This window comes from Hipposideros armiger, unplaced genomic scaffold (genome assembly GCF_001890085.2).
Source record: "Hipposideros armiger isolate ML-2016 unplaced genomic scaffold, ASM189008v1 scaffold_16, whole genome shotgun sequence".
Taxonomy (NCBI): Eukaryota; Metazoa; Chordata; class Mammalia; order Chiroptera; family Hipposideridae; genus Hipposideros; species Hipposideros armiger.
The window spans coordinates 780,591-805,140 of NW_017731366.1; the positions used below are offsets into that span (position 1 = coordinate 780,591).

Genomic DNA, 24,550 nt, shown 5'->3' on the forward strand with positions numbered 1-24,550 from the left:
ACCCAAGGCCCAAATGTTCACATATATTTGGATAAGTGCCCAGTGCTTAGCTCAAAGACATGAACATCTTCAGATCTTCAGGCAGCTCAAGGACACAGAAGGCACCAAAATAGTGAGCTGAGAAGAGCGTGCCCTCATAGAGGTCTGCAGCAGGGCCGCACAGGAGGGGCAACAGCAATACCATGGTCCAGGAGAACCTGTTTGGGGGTTGCAGTGATAAGATGATGCCCGCTCGGTGCCACACTAGGTGTCTGGCATGTCCTCTGCCCATTTGCAGACAAGCTTGTTGCAGTCTTTTTACAGCTCTTCATGGGCTTTTCAGATGGTCAAGAATTATCTTTTGCTATGATCCTAAGTACAAGGCACGGAGTTACAACACCCTGAGGAAGCTGAGGCTTAGAGGAGTGAAGTAACTCTCCTGAGTTCTCAGGTAGAAAGTCACCCAGCCAGGATTCGGAACAGGTCTGTCCAGCTCTGAAGTGCACCCCTTTCCATTCTTCCACTGCTCTGCCCTCGCCGTGAGCATGGTTTAGAATGTTCAATTTAAGCTCATGAAGAGAAATTGTCTTATTCACAATATATTAAAAACAGGAGTTGGCAAACTTTTTCTTGTAAGGGGCCAGTGAATATTTTGGGCTTTGCCAGCCATATAGGATTTCTGTCAAACATCATTTTTGTTTTCTCACACCCCTTTAAAAACATAGAAACCATTCTTAGCTCATAAGTCTATACTAGCTACAGGCCAGGTTGCCAACCCCTGTGTTAGAACACAGAATCCAAGCAAGGCTCAGTGATTCTGTAGATGAGAACTGTATCACCACCTCAAGGTCTTGCTTTACCAAGGCATTTTTCACTTCAGGATGAAGAGAAAAGAGGCTGGAAGAATCAGTACCCAGTCTGGTCACCTCAAATATATTCCTCTATGAAGCAAAGCGTAAGGAACAGCGGCCCCTTGCTTATAGACTCCTTCATTAGAGTAGTTTCAGAAGCTATCGGCAATTACTTCATTTATTTCCTAATTCTATTTCCATGTCTTTGCATATTCCAACTTGGGCATTAATCTGTCACTGAAAATCAATGTTTTTGCAGTCTAATTAAAGCTGACTATTTCAGAGGGCCAACACATAATGAACAGAAACCTAGGGAGATTTGAGCTGACTGACCGTGGGCTCTTTCAATACAATCAAAGGCCTCTGGGGCTCTGTTATTTGAAATTATAGAAAACATTTTCCATTCACTTTATTACACTGGTACAACAGGTTTTTGAATACTACCTGCAACTTGCAATACCCATCAAGTCTAGCGAACATGTTGCAAAGCTGATCCCAGCTCATCAACACCAGAGCACACACATGAGAAGCATTTGCAATGCATTCAGACTTTGCAATGCAAGGCAAAACAACCTCCAATTTATGACCTCCCTAATATTCTCTTTAGATACTGAACTTGCATCCAGGATTTGCTCTCAGACCATCCAGAAGTATATGCTAACCCTGTGCCATATTAGTTGTTGGCTGGCTGACCTCTGCCTTGGTCCGGGCAATACAACGTTAGTGCCACATCCAAGTGTCTCTGGTTGAAATATTTTCAACTCTGCTGATTCATGCCCGATGCTTGCTAACTACAGAGTCGAAACAGAAGATGGCCATTAGGGGCCAATTTAGTAGCAACAAATGTTATTTCCACTGCTGAGCTAAACAAGTTGGAAAACAGAAGACTCCAGATTCTAAAGGCTGGTACCTTATTTCATAAGGCTGTGTGTGGAACCACACAGCCCACTCTACAGGTAAATATATACAAGAACAGCTAGCAAATTCAAGTGGTAGTAATAAAACTAGCTCTTCTTGGATTTTGCCCCTTTTATCCAATTGCACAATTCCCTGGAAAAAGACCTGGACCAAGACCTACTAACATGGATTAAACAAAGACTAGAAAAAGTGATCAATTGCAAAAGCCAATTACAAGATACAGTCAAGCAAGGAAAGGGCTTCCTGGGGTCCAAAGGGCATGGCAACCTCAGTCATGAAGACACCAAGCAGACAAAAGAAAGGAATTAGCTGTTCTTCCTAAAGACTTGGAAGTATGCTAGGCATTTCACATACAGTATATCATGTAATCATCATTAATTTGTAAGATAGGAACTAGCACTTCTATTTCAGATGAAGAACTGAGGCTTGGAGAGAAATTTACCAAAGATCACACAAGTAAGTGCCAGGTATTTGAACAGTGTCTGTCTGGAATTGCGCCTGCCCTTTCATTCCATCTTCCCCAGGGGGGGGAAAAAAAAAAGCACTAAAACAGAGCATGGAGTAGACAACATTCTGGGGTAAGACAAGCAAGTGGTGTTGGAGCAGGGCTCCACACTCAGGCCAGGACTCCACTGTCCCATGGGAGAGATGGCCGGACATGCACGAATGCAAGTGCCATAGCTGCATGTGACATCATACTTGACACCAACAATCTTCCAAAAGCCAGTTCCAAAGGTCCAGCGCTGTCAACATGAAGCTAGAAACCAGGGCACCAAGTAGGGAGGGAAGAATGCTGAGGCTCAGATGGCACCATGGGAGTCCAGGAGGTTCACCTGTCTGGAAAGGTAACCTGGATGCCACCAATTGAGAGGCTGAAGCTGTTGAAATACTATCTGTCTTGGCTCCCGATTGGTCCAGGAACTAAATGTGAGAAGCTCATGTGAGAAGCTCAATGTGGGGAAGAAGATGGAGTAGGGCAGTGGTTATTAGATAGGACTGCCATGGCATCTACAACTTTACTTTATATTTTTTCATGTTTATGACCTTCACAGAAGGTCAAATTTTCACAATCAAAGGAACAGAGGCAATCAGGATAAAAATCTAAGTAAATGCAAGGAAAAAAAAGTATTTTGCCAGATTTAGATCGGAATTTTATATTTCCAAACAGTAGCCTCATGCTGGCAGAGCTGGGCCTCGGGAGCAGACTCAGGAAGAACACTGGTGCCAGGCACGCCACCATTAGCAGCTGGCATCTCTCCCCTGCTCTTGCTGCCAGCACTCTCACCCTTCTGTGGGCTACCGCCACCATTTCTTTACCCGAGTCATCCGAGCAAACATATGAAACATCTGAGCCAGTTCTGGATTATGTGAGGAGGAAGGGAAGAAAGCTAGCAGCAGGAACAGTGAGCAGAAGGACGGTGAGAAAACCAGGAAGACAAAATGCCCCCTCTACCCCCACAACCTTCCTCTCCTCTCCAAAACGAAGCGGCTCCTCTACAAATATGGGAGGGAAGGCAGCAGGATTTCAGAATCCAACCCCTGATTCTCCAGGCTATGACTGGGGAGAAAGATCCAGTTGAATGCGCTAAGCTGACTAGATGATTAATCAGGCCTTTTCTCTGCTCTGTGATGGAAGCCACTGTCTCAAGGCACGTAATTACACCCCAGATGTCCTCAGGTACCTGAAGGTGACAGCCAGGCTGGGCAGAGCTTCAGGTCTGGCCCTTTTGGCTGCTGGCTGCCTCTCCCTCCAGGTCAAGCAATGCCACCGCTCCTGGCCTGGGAATGAGCCAGCCATGATCAAGGAATGGAGTCCAAAGCTCCTGGTCAGAGCTCCTCAGGCAGCCACTAACCTGAATCTATCAGGTTAATAACTTTCTGCATCTCTCCAGACACGTAGCATCCTGCTTCCCTCCCCCCAAGAGGAGGAGGATCCCTGTGAGGGGGGTCAGAACAACCAGACCACTCCCTTCTAGCCTCAGCCCGAAGAGGAAATGGAGTTGACTAAGCAGAAAATGTTTAGAAAATCTAAAGTACTACTCCAATAAAGTACTATTGCTAGATTCAATCTAGATAACTTGGCTCTCTCAGTGAGATAAACGGGCAGTTTGAAAAAGATCATTTGCTGCAGATACAAAAGATTAATTGGAAGAGATTTTTCGATCCAGAGATAAACGAAATCTCAAAAAGTTATCTGGTCAGACAGACAACAGTCAATCTTCTTCATAAAGCTCTCCTAGAAAAGAGAGCGCACAGTTAATACCACTCTCTAACAGTCTTTATAAGCAAGAGTCTTCAGACGTAAATCTCTAAAACTCCTTTAATTTTAAACCAAATACCTACTACCTCATTCTTGGCAGACACAAAAATTACCATCCACAAATGTGTCCATACAGAAATTTTTTCACCTCTGCTATTCTCCAAAATAAAAATAATCCCAATTCATAATTTTTTCCAATTCTTTCACTATTCTCATTTTTCCTTCTTTTTTTTTCTGAACCCTCTCCAAACTAATCAGTCATGAGCTCAGGATTCATCATTTAATTACTAGACAATGCAGCTGGTGACAGCTTTCACCAAGTTAAAGTGGCTTTTATCCCAAGTGTGTTTCCCACGTGACCCCAGTTAATGTTTTGTTCTTGTCTGTATTCCAACAAGCAGTCCCAATATAAAACAAGGAAGAATTAGCAGAAAAGAGAAGCAGTTGGTGTTGGAAACTCCACACATGCCTAAGCTATGAGTAATTTATAGAGTGGCTGACAATAATCCACTAGAATTTTAAATCAAAATGCAGCAAGGTGGAAAATGGTGCATGGCTCCTCAACATAAACTATCAAAAGTATGAAAAGCTCTTGATGTACTGCAATGACATTGCTGATTGACTATTTGTCACCAGTATAGATGCAGAATTATTTGATTGTTGTAGGAGAAACTGATTTCTTGAAGAAAAGTTCCTACTTGTTTGTGCTTCAAAGTTAAAAAATGTTCATCCCGGGTGGACTTTCCTAAAAGCATCACCATTGTCCTCATCCAAAACTAAACATCATGGCAAATTGCTTGTCTTTAGATGATCCTCGTCGAACACCTTAGACTAGTGGCTCTCGGGCTTGGCTTCACATTGGAATCACCTGAGGAGCTTTAAGACCTACTAATGTCAGGACCCCACCCTCAGGGATTCTGCTGTAATTGGCCTGGATATTGAGATTTTTTAAGAGCTATCCAGATAATTCTAATATGCAGCCAAGATAGAGAACCGCTGCCTTAGACAATATTAAACATATCAATTAAAAATAATGTAAGCTGACTATGTGCCAAGACATGTGAGTTACTGAGTGGAAGGAAAAGTGTAGGACACACTTTGCCCTGAAGGCCCTCAACCTAAAGGGGAGAAAGACAGGTAACTCAGCAATTGCCATACAGAGTGCCAAGTGTTATGACCAAGGTGCAGAGGGCAGTGGAGGGGCATCTAACCAGGCAGAGGGGGACAGCTGTCAGGACCTGCTTCTCAAATACAGGTGATCAAGCTTGGTCTTGAAAGCTAAGAGTCTGCCAGAAGGAGAAAGTGGGGAAAGGCATCTCAAGAAGAGGGGCCGGAGTGTGCAAAGGCTCAGAAGCTGGAGCCCCTTTCTTGGAGCTCTGCAAGTTGTTTTTTACAGGTGAAACAGAGGGTGGATGTAAATGCAAGAGGGAAATGAGGTGGAGGGGTTTCCCAGGGTGCCTAGAGGGCCCAGATTGGTAATGTAAATGGCCAAGTAGTCTGAATGTAAGGCAGCAATTGTTGTGGCATACTGCCCAACCCAAAGGTGGGGGGGGGAGTGGGAGGGGGCAGGGAGTAAGGGGGGTGCTATTGCCTCTTAGTTCCAGCCAATGCGAAAATAAAGGCTCAATATTAACACATCTTCCAGATGTTCCAGGGATGCTGAGAATCTGGTCCGTATGTGAAATTTACAGGTTTTTAAATGCTGAGCAGGACAAATAAGTCTGCAGCCAGATACTGCCTATAAGATGCAGGTATGGTCTACACCTTTTCACTACATTATAAAAAATTACTGAAGGGTTAAGGGGGAGAGGATTAAAGAATTAAAGGGTAGTGTCCAATTTAGATTCAAGTGCATTTTTAAACTAAACTGCAGTGTTACAGACAGCAATCTGACAAATCCAACAGCACAAAGCTTTCCCCTACAGTCATGCTAGTCAAAGTACCACTGTTCTGAAATTAGGCCCTTACTTCTTCATTTCTCACATTCAATACAGGACCTTCTTATTTGTAACTGTAGGGAGGAAAAAACAATTTGACAAATATTAAGATGCAGGTAAAGAGCACAATTACTAGGCTTCAAGGTGCTGTAAATTACAGTCAGATTTGAATTACACGTGCCACTGGAGTACAGAGGTGGTAATCAAAAGTCACAGACAATCTGCCAAGCTGGGCTAGGGCTCTCGGCCCTGGGCCATGAGCCTCTGTAGGCTGGGAATACAGCCAGCTGCCAAGCAGGGCAGCCTGACAGGAGTGGGTGAAAACCCAGATGCCAGGAGAAGGTCACCCAGTCCCCAGAGAGGACTTTGCTTGCTCCATTTGGACCCCCACTCAATCTCTTCCCCCAGGTCAATTTCTCAAATGTAAGGGAGAAGGCAGATCCCTCACACATAATGATCAGTTGTCAAATACTGTAAAAGTCAACTGCAAATGTGAATTCTCCACACCTTCCCTAAGATATTATTACCTGTTTAGTCACAAGGCAAAGCCCCATGCATGGCAAGCAGAGCACTTAGAGAAAATTCTCCCAGAAAAAATCTATAAAAAGGCACTTTGCTTAAATGTGGCAAAGGTATATTTCACATAACTGTCTTTAATAGACAAAATTAGGAAATGAGAACATTTATATGACCTCATAGATTTGGTTAAGGGGAAAAAAATATCCTAAATCAAAAAATGGGTAGTGGTAAGAAACAAATATCAGATCTATGGCTACAATTGATTCTCAAATCAAATAAATGAACAGGAGTACTGTCCAAAGAAAGACATACTGTTTATTTAGTAAAGAGCTAACTTCTTGGCTTTTTTCTTCAGGTTTTAACAAAAAAGAGAAAACATATCATTACCATGTCTGGTAAAATGCCTGTACTCTCTGCGTGTCATTTCTAATTTTAGATATTGAAATGGGATTCTCTCAGGCATTCTGACTTTCAGAGAGGGGTCACTGAACTGCGAGATATTAGAATCTCTGAAAGCTTGAAATTATACAGTAACATTTATAATTCAACAAAACAATGATCCTTTCTTCCCCAAGAAAGAAGCTATTTAAAGTTAAATTGCTAAGAGTCTTTCAAATATTTTTTAAAGATTAAATATTACATAAACTCAAAATAGATCTCTCAAGGCAGAGAAAGGAAAATATCTTTGAATACAAAGGCTCAAAGCTTAATTTGAAAAATTATTCTCCATCAATTGTCATGCATAATTATACAGCTAAATAAAGAAATAATAGCAGTAAAATCATTAGGTGTTTTTTGTTAGCAAGAAATTAAAGTCACCTTCATGAACCCAGAAAGCATGTATTAGAATGTATTATATATTAGACCATATCAATAACATGAATATTTTTCATTAAATCTTACCTAAACTTGTCCGCCATACTTTTTTTCTTGATACAGAAATTAATACTTGTATAAAAATTAAGTGGTTCCTTTAAAATGTAGCACAAGTCCTTAATTTTTGAAGTTCTTATTCAAAGAAAATGTAACTTCGATTAAACAAATCATCAGATGCTGTGGAATAGGGATGGTTCTGCCAAGAAGAGAAGCCTAGATTAATGACACCACTTAAGAAGAAGTAAAATGAACTGTGTGAGTATACAACTGCCTACTGGAGGAAAAAACAAACACACACTTCTTTCTAATACTCCTGGGTTAGCTTTTGAGAAGCACCCTAAATTTCCCTTATGCATATTTTACAAGGAGTGTTGAGTTAACCCCAGGGTTCGCTTTAATGTTGCAGCCAGCCCAGCTGACCAGCACTGTTTGTATCATTTTCACCTGTTTCAGCTCCCTGAAAAATCTAGGACTCTTGCAGTTAATCAATGAAGGGGATTTTGCCATTCTGTTTTTCTCTAGCTCCAAAGAGCCTGTACAATCACGCCAGTGATGGGAGTGGTGAGATGATTTTTTAATTATATATTTATATATATATATATATTTAAAACCAAAACTCTTCTTTGATTCTTTTAAGAATTAATTTTTAGGGGGTGACCGGTTAGCTCAGTTGGTTAGAGCATGGTGCTGCTAACACCAAGGTTGCCGGTTCGATCCCCGCATGGACCACTGTGAGCTGTGCCCTCCTTAAGAGTCAACTCTGCCATTGTAGCATAAAAGCAATGTGTAACCAATGACCATGCTGTTCCCCAATAATTTTTTTTTAAAGTTAAAAAATATTAATGTTTAAAAGGTACATTGGAGGACTGCTTATTTTGCTGAGATAAAAGATTTAAATTCAGGCCTCTATGACTTTCCAAAGCCCATACCATATCACACTGTCTTCTCATGTGACTTTATTAGGCACATTTAGAATTTACAGTATAAACCACATGTGCACATGTTTGTATTCACATGCATGTGTTCCTAAATGCTGCTGCCCCTCACTTGCTCCTCAGGAAAGCTGTGAGGGCTGAATGGGAACAGGACTCAATACATATTAGCGCCCTTCCTAAGACCCTGTTGCCTATCTTCTAAGGCCCTTTGAAAAGAATTCTGACACAGTGTGGATTGCTCACTTAGATAGGATCACATGGCATCTTTAAAACTCCGTTCTGAACTCTGACTTGTAGCTTTCTGAGCACTTGCTTAGATGACACACCACTGCCCAGTTACATGATGACCACATCCGTCTCTTCTAATCACACGACCAGGCACTGTCACAGATCTCAGAGGACACCTGGGGTGAGGGTGAGGACCCAAGGGAAGAGAAAGTTGGGCAAAACCATGAAGGCAGAGGCGTGAGAAAACTGCCTCTGTTGAACCAAAACATTGTGGAACCAAAAAAACAAAGATGAGCCTTGCCAAGGTAAGGAAATCAGTTCAGTAGAGAGGAGTTTTGCACAGTTAATTCCTAGAACAAGGCATCTATATAGGGGGTGCCAGGCAGAGCCCAGAGTTAGCCTTCTGTGAAGCTGTAAGGAAAGCACTTCTGAAGCTAAGGGTGGGAGGGGGCACAGTGGAGCCTGCTTTCCCAGTGACCAAGGCAGTAGACAGAAATAGCTCCAGCCCAGATTAGAAAGTTGCTGAATTAAGGAGAAACTGGAAGGAGAGCTGGAAATGACTATATAAGTTCAAACTATGTGCAACACTGAGCCAACCAAGACTGAGCAATATGAATCTATATAATGTCTTAATCTGTAGGTAATATAAGTCCCAAAATTCCCATACACTGTAGAGAGTTAAATTACCTCAGGCTTAAACACTGTGGGAAAGGAAAAATACTAAAAGAGAAATGCACTGGAGGGAGGAAGGGACACAGTTTGGAAAGGAAAAACAAAAAACAAAAACAAAAACTGCTGAAGTCCCTTGGGTGAAGTCAAGAGAATACAAGTTACCTTGGCACAAACAGCCAGGCACTGGTCTGCTGGCGGACTGCGCTATGCCAAGTTTCACCATATCAACACAAAAAGCCCTTGGCACATAGGAACAAACATAGCTTGAATCATTTGCTGATGTACATAAAACTCAGAATATGTAGATGGTTCTGCCTTAAAAACTCCTCATCTGGTGAATGCCCGTGGACTGACAGTCTTAAATAGGACAGTGTTCTCCATCCCAGGTTGCCAGAAATAAAATATTACTATTTCACCAGCCCTGTAAGATGTAAAATCGATTTGTTTAACAAATTTTGCTTTGCCCCAAATACAAAATATCCTTCAAAGCAAAGGTTTCATGTTCATATTCAGAAAAGGCTATTTGGCCCTAAGATGGATAAACCTCCTAGATAAAAATCACCAGCGTTTGGGATAGTCTAGGTAGGTACAGTAAATAACCTGGTAAGTTTTTTGCTTTTTCTTTCATCATTATTAGAAGGACAAAAAAGGTGCCTTATGAATATTTGTAAACATTTAGTAAATCCCAGCATTTCCACATTTAAAAGACTTACTTATAAGTCTATGTTTTCTTAAATAAGTTGTGAAAGCTGACCTATAACAAAGTACAATACTTTCTAAACAGTAATAAATAGAAGTTAAAAGCTGTGTGTGGTCTTACTAAAAAAAACAACATAGAACTTGCGAAGTAGGTCATAAAAAAAGTCTTATCAAAATTTGTTTTAAAAATTGTTTGAACTGTTACTCATTGTTCCCTACCTGAAATAAAAATACAGAAAATATGTAAAAGCCATAGAATTATAAGTATCTCAGATATTTCTGTTCTTAGAGTACTTTATTAATCCAGAGGAATCTAGGTGCAGAATCAGAGGTGAACCACCAAACAGAGCAGAAATAAAACAGCATCTCAGGTGAGCATTTTAAAGACACATGGTAAATCACCTGGCTTGCAAGTGTAATGTTCATCAGAATTGTTAAAATAAAAAACAATTGTGGGGCCAGCCGAGTTGCTCAGTTGGTTAGGAGTTAGCTTAAGAGCACAAGCTCTAAACAACAAGGCCGCTGGTTTGATTCCCACTTGAGCCAGTGACCCTAAGCCCGAGCTGAGGTGCCGCTGTGTTGCCAACAGGTGGCAGGATGGCTCAGCTGGTGAGAGCACATGCTCCTAACAACAAGGCTGCCTGTTCCGTGGTGGGCTACGCCTGCCCACAACTAAGACTGAACTGGGCACCTTGAGCTGAGCTGCCGCCCGGATGGCTCAGTGGATAGATCATGCACTCTTAACAACAAGGCTGCAGGTTCAGCTCCTGCATGGGATGGTGGCTACACCTACCCTCAACTAAAGCTGTAACACAGCACCTTGAGCTTAGAGGCCACAAGCTGCTGAAGGGAAGCCAGATGGCGACTGGCGCCCTCCACAACTAAGATTGAAGAACAACAACTTGGCTGGTCCCCCTCCCCAATTCCGCAACACTGTTCCCCTCTCCCAATTCCCCAATTTAAAATAAGTAAATAAATAAACAAACAACAATTGTGGTTGTTTAAATACTGCATGCTATTCTTTCAGAAAAAAAAAGAAAGAAAGGAAATTTTAAAACACAATTCAGCAGGTTTTTCCACACAAACCAACTGGTTTTTGGCCACAAAACATCTCTGGATACAATTTTAGGTTATTGAGAAAATCTACCTTAATATATCATGTATTTTCAACTTCTCCATAAAAAGAAAAAAGTACAATCAGCTGAAGGTCACAAAAAATTGATATAAGTAGAACATAGGTCTCTTCCTGTTTTCCCAATCCACCACAAAACAGTGACCTACAGACAGGAATGTTAATGATACAATTAAAAGTTCTCTAAAATTAAAACTATATAAAGGAAAAAAAAAGCCTCAGAAGAAATCATATATTAATATAAAACAGTGAAGGCTAAAATTAGGCACCTCTAAATTGAATAATATTTCGATGCAATAACAATGAGTCAATTTAAATATTTTAACTATTTTTTAAAAATTAATACACACTCTTAAAACTCAGGGAAAACATAGCATGAATAAAGAATAATACTCATGTATTCATACATTCAACAAATATTTACTGAGTACCAAATACAGGCCAAGTATCATCCTAAGCACTGAGCAAATGGCAATTAATGAAGAGTCCCTGTCCTTGTGAGGCTTATATTCTAGTAGGAGAAGACAGACAATACAAAAACAAAGCATGCCACTAGATGCTAAGTGGCATGGAAAAAAAATAATCAGCGGAAGAGGGGTGGGAAGTACCAGGAAATAGAGGGTACGTCCTATTTTATACACAGTGGTCAGAGAAGGTTTTTCTGATAGGTGACATATGAGTATGCTCTCACATGAATAGAGAGACCTGAAGGGAGTGAAGGAGTGGGCCATGGGGTATTTGGGAAGCATGTTCCAGGCACAGGGACTGGCAAATGCAAAGGCCCTAGGGCAGGAACATACTTGGGGTGTTGAGGATTAGAAAGGGTAGACAGAGTGAGCATGGGGGGAGTGGTAGGAGATGGGAGGCTTTTGTTTATCCTGGATTTTTCAGAGTATTTGAAATTCACTGGCTTTAGTAGGTGAAGAGTAAGAAAAGAAGGGAGTGTGAAAAGACAGGACCTGCATTTCATTGAGCTCCTACTAAGTGTCTGATAAAGGACATTATCTCCTTTAACCCACACTCCTATTATAGGTGTTTTACACCTGTTTTATAGATGAGGCACAAATAAGTTAAGAGACAGAGCAAGTAACGGGCAGAACCAAATTGAAATGCAGATCCTTCCAACTCCGAAGTTGGAGCCCTTAATCAGGATGCTCGTCTGCTCCCCTTAGGTAGCCGATGGTATCGGACATAAAGGGGGGAATGTTCAAACTAACTGAGGTCCCACAAGTGGGAAAGTAAAGTTACAGAGCTGATACCCACACAATACTTTGTGTACATTCTTCTCAGGACTTCTTATTTTTTTCAGATCATCCCCCAAAAGGCACTTAATCTGCTAATTGATGTAAAAGATACCTTCAAAACTGAGAATGAAGGGTGAATTAGGAATCTAGGTAGCAGAGATGCAGCCCAAAAATACCTGTCGCAGAGTCTAGGCACTTCATAGTACCTACCCCTTTCCCAGGCCCCACCCCAATCTCCAGCCCCTGGGCAGAAGCAACCTCCCAGAAAGAGAGGTATAAATACGGTCGCCTTGCTAACCTTAGAGCAGTGGTTCTGACCTAGTGGGCATTTTGCCCCTCAAAAGTTATTTGGCATGTCCGAAAACAGTTTTGTCTGTCACAATTTGGGAGAGGGGGGTTGAGCAGGAGCCAAGGATGCTGCTGGTGCACAGGGCTGCTTCCACACCAACAAAGAATTATCCGGCCCAAAATGCCAACAGCGTCCAGGATGAGAAAACTTGGTCTAAAGTTAATTAGAAAAGGAGCATGTCTGTTGTTTAAAAATAAATAAATAAACAAACAAATAAACAAATAAATAAATAATCAAGTGGTAAAAATTACTGGGAAAAAATACTTATTGATGGATCAGAATTTTGAAGCAGAAAAGGTATAGAAATATATTACACAGTCTTCTATCTAGGTGGTACTTTCTCGTTTTCCAGCCCATAAGTAAGATTTCTCCCTACAAGTGTTATTCCCGGCATGGGGGGTGAGGTTCACCATCTAAAGCAGAAGCAGCAGCTTTTCTTCTTCAGTTAGACATGGACCCAGTCAGGACAACCAAGGCTAATCTTCTCCCAGGCTCAGCCACTACCTCAAGTCAGATCATTTCACCATAATCCTACATCAATGTACTGGGAAGGCGATGAGTCCTGAGATCATGAAAACTTCCCATCTGGGACACTCAGGGCCTCGACCTATGCGTCATTTCATTGGCTCTTCCTGATTTATACCCTTTATAACAAAACTGAAATCATAAGTATGGCGCTTTGCTTGGTTCTAAGTCATTCCAGCATGTTACTGAACCTAAGGGGTTCACGGAAACCCCGGAATTTGTAGCTAGTTGGTCAGAAACACAGGTGGTCTGGGAATCCCAGAGCTTGAGGCTGGTGGTGTGTAACGAGAAGAGTCTGGTGGAGGACTGCGACCTCAACCTGGAGGTCTACACTAACTCCAGGTAGTCAATATCAGAGCTGCTCTGCAAGTAGGGACTTTAGTTAATACCAACATATCAGCAGTGGTTCCTCAGTTTCCACAAATGTACTACACTAATAATGCAACGTGCTAACAACAGGGGAAACTCAGTGTGGAATACATGGAATCATCTGTAGTATCTTTGCCACTTTTCTGCAAACCTAAAACTATTCTAAAAAGTTTATTTTTAAAATTAGACTTTTAATTCTAAGCTACCATTAAATATGAGTGATGTTCGGTACAAATTTGTTACCTAAGAGGTCCTAACTTTTCACAATATCCCAAGAGGAATTACCATAAACTAAATGGCACTAAGAAAAATAATTAAAAGTTAATTATATGAGCATATTACTTTAATCACCTCTCATTAGCTAACATAAAAATTAGTTATGTGTATTAGGCCTTGCTTTGACTTTTAATCCACTTACTTCACTACATTAAGATAAGGCGCTCATTCTCATTCTCCCCAAAGGATAATATTATGTATATTATCCAGTGCATGCTGAGACTTGACTATTACCACAAGCGTTCAGCCATGAAAAAGAACACACACCCATAGATCTCAGGCCTATGAAAAACTCCAAACTCCCCTGATACCATACTCCAGCTGTTAGCCTGTGAGGTCCCTCGAGATCTGGCCCTTGCCTGAACAGCTCCATCCTTCTCTTTCTGAAGCATAATAAGTTCACTGCCACCTTTGCACTAGCTGGTCCCTCTGCCTTGAATGTTCTTCGTCCAGATCTGAACACAGCTGGCTCCTTCTTGTTATTCGGGTCTCAGTAAAATGTCACATTATCCAAGAGGTCTTTCCTGTCCCTCCAACCTAAAGAAGCACTTCTCACACTCTATTTCTACTTCTCCTTGTTTACATTTTTTTTATCACATTGCAAATCACCACAGTATCTAGTTTGTTTTTTTTTAATCTCTTCCCACCTATGCACTAGAATGCCAATTTCCTAAGAACTGGGACTTGGCCTGCCTTGATAACTGCTCTAATCCCAGCCCCTAGAGTAGTGCACGACACAGAGCAGGTGCTCAATGAATGGTTTTTGAATGAATGGATAAATTAAATGAAGCTAAAGTTAAAGAAAACCATTCAATAAAACTAACTCATAAGCTATTAAGAGAAAGAGGAGTTAATTTATTAAGAAATGTATTAAATGTTAGCATCTAATTATGCTCCACATTCTTCAGGTACATTATTTCATTAAATCTTCACAAAATGCTACAAAGTACACATTATTATTCCTGTTTAGTATTTACAGAAGAAGGCTGGGAGAAGTCTAACAAGCAATTCAATGGCAAAAGTGACATGACTTCACATGTAATTGACTCTAAGCCCGAGCTCTTGCCACTCTTTCTTTAATGTATAAACCTAATTCTTTATTATACGAACCTCTTTACAGAGTGGTCTGATGACAACTGGGAGTCTAGTAGAATGCTGAATGCAGTGACTGTCGTTAGGACTTTAGCCTGATAAAACTAGTGAGTGAGGCCAGAAAACAGAGGAGCACTAACTGACCTGGGCACAATGAATGAAAACACGGGGAGCTGGTGAGAGAATCTCTCTCTCTGACCAAAACACTTAGTTCACATTCAACTGAATGGCGACTTAAAGAAACCTCCTAGAGCCTAGGATCCTCTATGAACACTGAACACCTGAAAATAACTCTACTGATCAACTTAACCCTGACTCACAGTGCTTAACCATTTCCTTCCCAAGTCAAACATACACACTTTGACGAACATAGATGACAAAATAGGACAGTTGTTACAGATATAGATCTAAATAGGGACCCAAAGATGGCTGGGCTTGCGTGGGAGGCTGTGCCATCCCCGTGGTGATTTCATTGCAGCTTGACTGCTGCTCTGCCCATCTCCAGAGAGAAAAGCCAACTGCACAGAGCACCCACAAGTAGGAACCCTCAGGAGGATTCCATGGCGGTGACACAGCTTCCCATCAGAGCATTTCCACCAGATCACAGGCTCTCCCTCGGGTACCTCTGCTTTTCACAGTCTGTGTGTTCCAAACCGTGACCCTCTTCACAGGGCAGAACTCCATCCCCGCGGATCCACTGCTTCTCTGCCCACCAGAGTGCCTTCTCCCACTCACTGCATCTTGTTATATATTTACACACAATACAATACATTTGCCAAGAACTGGAGTACATTTTTATCCTGAAAAATTCTTTTACACAGTATAGTTAAAGAAGCATGCCTAATTGCTAAGGTGCCACAGAGGAATGAGAGGAATATTAGTAAAACCTAAATATTAAAAATGATAATCGAACTCTCACAAATAAATTCAAATATACAAACATGGCATTAATTACTGTTAGATTTCATCAAATAGGTTAATAATAGTTCATGTAACTAAGACACATAGCTAAACTAAGCCCTAACTCACAAAGCACAGATGAATTCAACAAAATCTTCAAAGGAATGGATAAAATTCCAAAGAGATTTAAATGTTTGGGAGCAAAAGGCAAAGAGATATAAAATTCTTTGTATAATGCTAGAATAGCACTGACACCTTGTTAAAAAGATGAAAACCCATCAGATCATCTCACTTATGTAGATCATGATTCATACTGATATTCATGTAAATATCAATGCAGAAATCCTGACGAAAATATTCATAAATAGCATTCATCAGTATTTTAAAAGAAGACTACACGCATGATTATATGAGGTTCATAGTAGTAAGACAAAGATGGTTCAATATTAGATCCAGCAGTGTAGTTTTTTACCTCATTAGCAGGTCAAAGAAGAAAAAAATGATAATGTTTATAAATTTAAAAACAGGGTTGATAAAATTCAACATAAATTCTTAATTTTAAAAATTCTTAATAAAACAAAAAAGTATATATTGTTCCTTAACATGATTATATGATATATATGTATGTATGTGTGTATGTAGACATATATAAATACATCTGAAATCCAAAGACTGTATCATGCATGATTAATGATGAAATTCTAGAAACAATCCTACTAAACTTATGGAACAAAATACAGATGCACATTATCACCACTACTATTTAACATTATTCTAGACATATAAGTCAATGGAATTAGAAGGAGAAAAAATAAGAGAAATACAAACAGCAAAGAGGCAAAATTGTCAGTATTTACAGCTAATATGATTGGATAACAAGACCACCTACGAGAATCAACTGGAAAAACAATTAATATAGAATTCAGTATAGTGGCTTTCCTGTATATATACATACATAAGTATGTTAATAACATATTTATATATAATGTTACTATATAATATACATATTAAAAAACAGAAAACATTATGCCATAAAAGATCATACACAAGAGCAATAACTAAAAAATTCCTAAAAATAAGTTTAATAACAAATGTAAAAGATCTCTATGAAAAACTTAAGACTCTAAAAAAACCATAATAGAAGTCTTAAAGAAAGAAAGATCCTGTTCCTGAATATTGTAAAATCACTGATTGATCTCAATTAAATTATCAGGGAATGCAATCTCAATAAGAAAACCAAAGAATTTTTGTCATTGTTGTTTGCAACCAGATAAGCTGATTCTAAAAGATAGTAAAATAAAATATGCTAAAATAGCCAAAAAAAATTTAAAACATTATGAAGCTGTGGTAATTAAAATAACTTGCACAGGGTACATGAAAAGCAATGAAATAGAAAAATGTCCAGCAACAGACCCAATATACAGAGGGTGCTAAAAAATGTATACACATTTTAAGGAAGAAAAAAACTATATTAAAGTTACGGTCATGGTAACCACTTTGAGCACCTCTTGTAGTTGCAGATGTCAAACGTGACTTGTATTCATCTTTTGTTATTGGTATATATTGAGTATTACAATTTTAATACAATTTTTTCTTTTCTTAAAATGTGTATACATATTTTTGGTGCCCTCAGTATATATGAATTTAGTATACAATAAAACTGTACCTCAAACAGGTGGAGAAAATATGGATTATTATTAGACTGGAAAAATAAAACTAAATTTCTATCTACCTCACTTCTCATAACATAATAATTTCTAATTGATCAAACATAAGAATAATAAATTCAAAAAAATATTAGAAAACAATAGATAACCTTTATCACCACTAAATGTGAAAATGTTCCCCTAAAGAAAGACAAAATCCCAAAATTATAAAAGAAAATAGCTAAATTTAACAGCATAAGAATTTTTTTAAATCTGGTCCCTAAAAACTCCCTCACAGACAGTGCAATGTGAGCTGGTACATTGTCGTGATGCCAGAGCCATGAATTGTTGGTGAAAAGTTCAGGTCGTCAAACTTTTTCACGCAGCTTTTGCAGCACTTCCAAATAATAAACTTGGTTAACTGTTTGTCCAGTTAGAACAAATTCATAATGAATAACCCCCTGATATCAAAAAAGATTAGCAACAGCATTGCAACAAGTTTGTGAACTTAATTGTCACACCTCATATACTCTTTGACACAGTAATTCTACTTCTGGGAATTTATCCTAAAAACATATACATGGGAAAGACATATAAAAAAAATTCAGTAGCACTGTCTATAAAAGCAAAAACCTGGGTAAAATTTAAAGGTCCATTAGCAAGGAATGGTTAAATAAATAAATGCTTCACCCATACAATTGAATACTGAGCAGCCAGTGAAAAAGAATGCAGTAGATCTGAAAAAGTACAAGGAGCAAAGGAGTTTACATAATATACTCCTATTGTATGAAATGGGGACTAGAATCACATAGGTATATTTGTACATTGATGAGACAGGTAAAGAGTTAACAGGAGCAAGCTTGTGAGCTAGCAGGAATGTGCTTAAAAATTAACCGCTTGGCTCTGAATCCCCCGGCTAGCACTGCACCTGTAAGCTGACAAGCACCTTACATCCATCTAGATGGGAACAGAACAGTTCCCAGGGGAGGCCAACTGCAACGGCAGCCCCCTGCAAGCTAACAAACACCCATCATAGATGGGAACAGAATGGTCCCCAGAAGAAGCCCCCTGCAAGCTGACAAGCACCTTACATCCGGCATAGAAAAATATAAAACCCCAGCTAAACACAAACCTACTGCAGCTGTCTACTCCAGACTCTGTCCCCGGCAACTCATCTGCCGATGCTTCTCTCTGACTTCTGCCCCTCTGTCTGGCACAGCGTCTTCTCTAGACACTGCCATGGGCATCCTCACTGCCTGACTTTCAATAAACCTTTTCTTGTTTTCCTACTTTTCTGAGTCTCGTGAATTCTTACACAATCTGTGAATGACCAGGAGTATCAAAAAAACAAACAATACATACATGCTTAAAATAGTACTGAAAAGATGCAACAGGAAACTGATAATGATAGATGCTTCTGGGGAGTTTAGAAATCTGGAGAAGAAGAATATTTATTTTTATTGAACATATTTTTATACTGTTTGAATTTTTTTGTTTGGGCATTTCTGAGTTATAAAAAGAATAATGTATCTTTCATTTTACTTTCAGACTTATGGTACTATAAATCACCAATATTTCTTTAAGTTTATAGTTATTTTCCTTTTAAGTAAACGAAATAATCATTTGCTATTTCTTATACAAAGCTTAAAATTATACAGAACATTCAAATTTTTCCAGGAAGTAAACTTTTAAAGTTCTTTTCTTTAATAATGTGGATACATAGACACTTAAGCACAGTTCTAATGATTTAACTGGTTTTGAAAAACTGGCACATTGGTTAACAGAGAGTAAGCAAACACTTTATAAATGCTTGTTGGATGAGACAAAGCAAAAATGAACTGGGTGAAACAAAACATATTACCCAATAGTAGTCTTCAAATAGGAGAAATAACTTCCTGGTTGTGTCAAAGGTTTAGAAAGCTTTCAGTCACCCTCTGAACAACCACAGAGCCAGATATACTGGTCAGAGTGGTTTCTTGATAATATACTTTCCCCAAAGGAAAGACCTTTGTCTTTCCAATCCTAGCTGTTTTATCAGCATATCTTTTCTTCAATTTCCCAATGTTTTCCTTAGGTGAGGTTTATCTGGACAAATAGAAGGACTCTCCTTTCAGCTATCCCTAAATTCGGTGCTTATCCAAAATTCAGTGCTTCCTACATAGTAGGAGCAGAATAAGGATTTGTTGAGATAAATTAATGCTTGACAGGTGATTATACAAGGAAATGATTTGCCTTTGGGTGAGAGAGGAGGTAGGGGGAAAAACAAAAGCAATTTTTTAAAATACTATTTAATAAGTATTAAGTCCAACCTTTTGTGGATTGTTGAACACACCAGGTAAGCTTCAGAGCCAACAAGTTCTTCTCTGTTTTACAGAGGAAACAGTATGTGTAGCCTGACCTCATTTTACACTGTGTAACATTTTTTTCCATTTTCTCTTTTAACAGTAAGTGCTATCTAATATCCATTAAAGCTGCAGAGTTTCTGCAAAATGCTCTTATTTCTGATTAACTATTCATATAGTAAAAGATGGTTTGCTTGGCTCTTTACAATTTTTTCCAGTCCATTATCAATATCAAGTCATATTCCAACAGCCACATAACTTCAGTAAATGATACTATATATGAATAAAACAGTGTGGCAGATTAGAACAGTATTAGGTCATTTTTAAAATACAGTGAAGATACAGATATATGTAGTAAGTATCCTAAAATTAATTTGCTACAAGCTACCCTAGTAGAATGAAAACATTATTGCACATTCAAAGATGCTAAATCCATTATCAGGTAGTTGCCCAGGCAATAGCTGATTCCAACTTGTTTATTTTAAGTAGTAGTTCACATACATTATATAGTCTTCCTAGATACTTCTGACCTAAAATAAATTTAGGGTTCTCTTCCACATCCCTCTTTTGGCACTTCAAAAAGCTTACAGCTAGAGCCATCTCTTCTACCTGTAAGGTATTTCTTCAGTCCATTACCTGACTCCCAAGAACACAGCCCTAACATCAAGCATCTCTACCTAATTACAAAAAAGCCTTTGGGAAACTCCAGGAGATGACGCAGAATGCTAGAATTCAAGAGTGAAAAAGGAGAGGCATTTCATACCCAGAGAAGAGGGGCTTTTCCTAGTGAATCCAGTCAAACACAGAATTTCGATGCCTCCACTATTTAATTTCTATACATAGTACATGATAAACACCATTCTCTTCCTGAGTATTAAAAAGTGTGCATGTACAATTCCATCACCATGATGAAATGTTTGTCCCTGAAAAGATGCAGATAAGAATTTGGAAGTCATTTGGTCCTGAAGACTTTGGATAAAAGCTACTCTGAGGGGGGAGGCCTCTTTAAGAGCTCTGGACTCATCTGGCCTTCTTTGATGATAAACAGACTCAGCTCTGGAAGTATGTACATTTCCATAGTTGCTTAGAAGTTCCATTGTACCATGAACAGGCCAAAGTAATTTTTTAGAGAGGATTTTTTTGTTTTTTTTTTTTTTTTAACAATCACCACTTTGAAAGGAAAAAAGCTTAAAACCTTCCAGAAGCTTTAAACAGTGTTAAATTATGGAACAATATAATTCAACAAACAAGCACTTCCCTAGTATATTTTAAAATTAGCTCAAGTTAAACAGTTTATATGATTAGACATAAAAATACTTGAAGTATAAACTCTATAAAGTGAGAGGTAGGATGACAACTCTTTGTTTACTTAACAACTCTTCTAACTCTTAATAACTCATTGAATTTTTTTCAACTAGCATGTATTATTTTTGAAATAATAGAAATACAGATTCAGGGCCAGCCAAGTGGCTCAGTTGGTTACGAGCATGAGCTCTGAGCAACAGGGTCACCGGTTTGATTCCCACATGGGCCAGTGAGCTGCACCCAAGCTGAGCTGCCGCTGAGCTGCCAACAGGTGGCAGGATGGTTCAGCTGGTGAGAGCATGTGCTCCTAACAACAAGGTTGCCAGTTCGACTCCCGCATGGGATGGTGGCTGCGCCCACCTGCAACTAAGATTGAACACACCTTGAACTGAGCGGCTGCAAGCCGCTGACTGGTGGCCAGATGGTGACTGGTCTTGGAGCTGAGCTAGCTGCGCCCTCCACAACTAAGATTGAAGGACAACAACTTGGCTGTCCCCCTTCCCCAATACCCCCCAAAAAAGAAATAAAATAAAATAAAAATACAGATTCAAAAAAATGTTTAATCTAAATAATATTTTAAGTAGATTAATCACATTAATTTAGAAACAATTCCAGTCCTTCAGAACTCAACTACATATAAATATATTTTTTTCAAAAACTAGTTAATTTAAGAAACAAATAAACCTAAACCTTTCCACAATCAAGAAATTATTTCTCAATCATTTGAACTTTAAAATGCAGACCAACTTTGGCTGATAGTCAGAAATCCTTACCATGCTCAGTTAGTTTTGTGGGAACTACACTCTTGTTCATATGCACTGAAATTTTTGTGATTGTGACTAATATACTGTCATTTTATGTCCTATAACAGCTTCAGTCAACATGGTGTTGGTGATAGTGCTGAAAAGTACACCCCCAAATCAACGTTAGAACAGACGTCGGATGAAGCAAACTTCTATGTGGAAAGGTCACACAACTGTCATGACACTCTACAGAAAAAAAAAAACACTTCTATGAAATAAATATACTAATGACAATATTTATTTGGTAAAACTAAATAAATAGAATGGAGAGTGTGACTGCTAATGGGCACGGGGTTTCTCCTTGGGGTGAAGAAAACGCCCTGGAATTATATAGTGATGATGGTTTTACAACTTGATGAACAAGCTAAAAACCACTGAACTGTACACTTTAAAGGGGTTAATTTTATGCTGTGTGAATTACATCTCCATTTCAAAAAAGAAATAAATAAGTAAATCTCAAGAGATAAAACCATGGCCAAAAGTGAGTAATGACAGCTTGAAACGCAGGCACCCTATTTCAGCAGAGCCATGAGCTGGCCCCCGGAAGTTAGACGCGTCCCACGAGGCAGGGCCAGTGTCCTGGGAGCTTCAGAGCTCATGTGCCCTGCACTCTGATTTCCAATACAAAATAAATAAAGGGCTTCAAACCCCACCCCGAATTTTTATCCTTCTAAGAAGCTGCTTTCTGAAAAATTACCATTAGTTTTCTAAATATGTCCAGACAAAAGCAGGGTAAACACCCTGCAGTCCATTCCTTCCGGAAGTTGTCAGTTCTTCAGCCCCATCACCTCCCTGGACCACAAGAGATGACGGTCCCCAAGTGCACCCAGCACCATACAGCCTGCCTCAGCCACGGGATTTCTTTCAGCTGCCTCAAGCTCTTTTGAATGTGGAATGCTTTTAGAGAGAACATCTAAGAGGTCTGTGCAGCTGAGCCATTTTCCCTTTCTTCTAATAAAACGGACAACTTTTTGGTTTCAATGAACCAATTTCTAGAGTATGAACAAATAAAAGCCAAGAATGCATCACCTATTTGCAGAGGAAGATCTGTGAGATCACTCAGCCTATCCATGTCCAAAGGTAACAACCTGCAGGACTGAAATCCCTTTTCCAGATGTGTTTTTTAAAGCAAAAGAAAATAAATGTATATAATAAGGCCATCCCTAGGGCTATAACTGCCAGCCATAGCTATTAAAAGTTTACATAAAGCCATGAATGGCTATGAATGTCACTAAAAAGAATTTTTTCTTAAAAACTAAAGGATAATGGCCAGAAGGGAACATGAGTGGGGCTTCTGGGGTACTGGTAATATTCTGTTTCTTGAGGTAGGTGTTGATTGCATGAGTGTGTTCAGTTTGTAACAATTCATCAAGCTATACAATTATAATGTACAGTTTTTTTAAAAGACTTTATTGGGAAATTGGGAGAGGGGAACACTGTTGGGTAATGGGGGAAGGAGAACAAACAAGTTGCTGTCCTTTTGTTCTTCAGTCTAGTTGTGGAGAACGTTACTTCACTGGCCCATGTTGGTATTATTATTGCACTCTTCCCAGGTGAGGCAGTCGCTCGCTGGCTCATGGCAGCTCACGAAAGTACACTCCAGCTGCCAACCAGCCCCACTGCAGCCTACACCATCGCTGGCGACTCACGGCAGCCCAGCTCCAGGTCAAGCTGTTGTTCACCATCTTAGCTGTAAAGGGCGCAGCGTCACTGGCCCTCATGCGGGATCTGAACCGGGGCCCTGCTGCTCAGAGCTGGCATCCCAAGCCAACTCTTAACCAACATGCCACTCAGCCGGCCCATAACGTGCACTTTTTTAAATGTGTGTATGTCCATAAAAAGTAAAAATAAAAGAAAAGAAAAATAGGGCCAGCCAAGTGGCTCAGTTGGTTAAGAGCTCGCTCAAGAGTTTGAGCTCTTAGCAACAGTGTGGTTCGATGCCCAGCCCGAGCTGAACTGCCAACAGATGGCAGGATGGCTCAGCTAAAAAAAAAAAAAAAGAAAGAAAGAAAAGAAAAATAGAGTTGCTGAATGAATAGAAAAGACTTCATTAGTTTCTTAACTAAACTAAAACATAAAGTATAAAAGTAATGATGATGATGATGATGATGATGATGATACGACGAACACTGCTAACTCTTAATAGAGCATTACAGTTAAACCCCTTACATATACTTTATCTTACAATGAGATAATATATTCTTATATTTCAAGAAAGGACTGAACCACGTGTGCCCTATAAATATGTCTGTCTACAACCCAATACCTGGCAGGAACTGGTACAACTTAATGTTTGGTTCCACTGTAAATTACTTTTGAGTGAATCTAAATCCCCTACACTGTCAAGAAGGGAAGGACCCCTTCACCTGCCCTAATACACACCCACACCCCAAGGTTGAACATGGAGTTTGAAAATAATGAAACTTTTCCTGCTATTTCCCCACTTCCTTTCCTCTGAAAGCTGGGCCAGAAAAGCAACTATTTGCAACCCAAACCTCCCTCCCCATTCCATGCACTCAGGTGGCTATTCTAGTGGCCTCTTCTAATTCCACAGAAGTTTGCCTAGGCCTGCAATCCATTAAACACATTTTGAACAAGAATCCAAAGGAGTTTTTGCCAGGTTCTCAAACATGTAGGAAGCAAAAGAATGATCAGCTTCTTTTTTGCATCCTGAAAACTTTTTTTTTTTTTAA

General features: G+C 39.5%; 1 protein-coding gene and 1 non-coding gene across 3 annotated transcripts in view; one reads left to right on the forward strand and one right to left on the reverse strand.

Moving 5' to 3' along the window:
• Positions 1 to 24,550, reverse strand: part of PPM1L (protein phosphatase, Mg2+/Mn2+ dependent 1L) — a 290,360-nt gene that overhangs the window by 234,467 nt on the left and 31,343 nt on the right. The window contains exon 1 of one of the 2 annotated variants that reach the window (XM_019626877.1): positions 18,540 to 18,649. The exons of the other annotated variant lie outside the window; for it this stretch is intronic. The gene's annotated coding sequence lies outside the window, so the exon portion shown is untranslated. Of the gene's footprint in view, positions 1 to 18,539; positions 18,650 to 24,550 lie in introns of those variants that run through there. 2 annotated transcript variants of the gene reach the window in all.
• TRNAS-GCU (transfer RNA serine (anticodon GCU)) lies at positions 7,996 to 8,069 on the forward strand. Its single transcript has one exon. It is a non-coding gene; the product is annotated as a tRNA-Ser (tRNA).